The 922-nt window shown below is 56.2% G+C and overlaps 1 pseudogene; it reads right to left on the reverse strand.

Annotated features, from left to right (window-relative positions):
* LOC102831326 overlaps positions 1-670 on the reverse strand; it is a 14,025-nt pseudogene extending 13,355 nt beyond the window's left edge.
* Positions 671-922: the final 252 nt, after the last annotated feature.

A 922-nucleotide genomic window follows, 5' to 3' on the forward strand; every position in this document is an offset into this window, starting at 1 on the left:
CTTCAGTTACCTATATTAACCCCATTGGTAGAACCCCCAGCTCTGAGCACCCAGCCCCTTCAGTTACCTATATTAACCCCATTGGTAGAACCCCCAGCTCTGAGCACCCAGCCCCTTCAGTTACCTATATTAACCCCATTGGTAGAACCCCCTGGCTCTGAGCACCCAGCCCCATCAGTTACCTAATTTGAGCAGGGCCTCGTAGTTCATTTTCACATTCCTGTAGCGGAATTTTTCACATTCGGCCATTTCTGCCCACTTGTCGGTGGTGAAGTACATTGAGATGTCTCTGAAGGCATCCTTGGTCTGGAGAAATGATATATTCTCACCTTGGCTCACTAACATGTAAGCCTGTCCCTCTCCGTGGGCAATGAGCACCTGGGGGGCAGTGCCCCTCCCTCCCACCCGGGAGCGTCCTGATGGAATGAATGGACTCTAGGTATCTTCTAGCTGTCCTCCTCTCCTATCCCTCCCCATGAATCCCCTTGCAGTGGACCACCCCTGCTCCCACCTCCTCAGCACTGCATGTGGTCCCCCTCCACTCTCTCCCCTGAGCTCTCCCCTGCCTTCCCCATAGACCACATTTGTACCCCACCCTCACCGTGGGCTTCAGCCCTGAAGTTCCCGCGTCTTCCCCAGGGCTCTCCTCCTCAACCCTGGTGTGGCTCATGGTGCTGACACTGCCCTCCTGGACCTCCGAGTATCCCAGCCCAAGGTCACAGAGACTGTGGAAAGAGAAGGTTCTAGAAGAGGCGACCGAGATGACCAGCCCCCTTGTGCCTGTGTGTCCGGAGCTTGAGGACCTGGGTGCACTGGTGGCCAAAGGTCTCCCGAGGCCAGACCGACCCCTATTTGGGGTCAGACTTGGATCTCCGGGTCCTGCCCTAACGAGGTGAGAGTCGGCATTTCTCAGAGAATGGTC

The sequence above is a fragment of the Chrysochloris asiatica genome, unplaced genomic scaffold (assembly GCF_000296735.1).
Source record: "Chrysochloris asiatica unplaced genomic scaffold, ChrAsi1.0 scaffold00323, whole genome shotgun sequence".
In the NCBI taxonomy this organism is placed as follows: Eukaryota; Metazoa; Chordata; class Mammalia; order Afrosoricida; family Chrysochloridae; genus Chrysochloris; species Chrysochloris asiatica.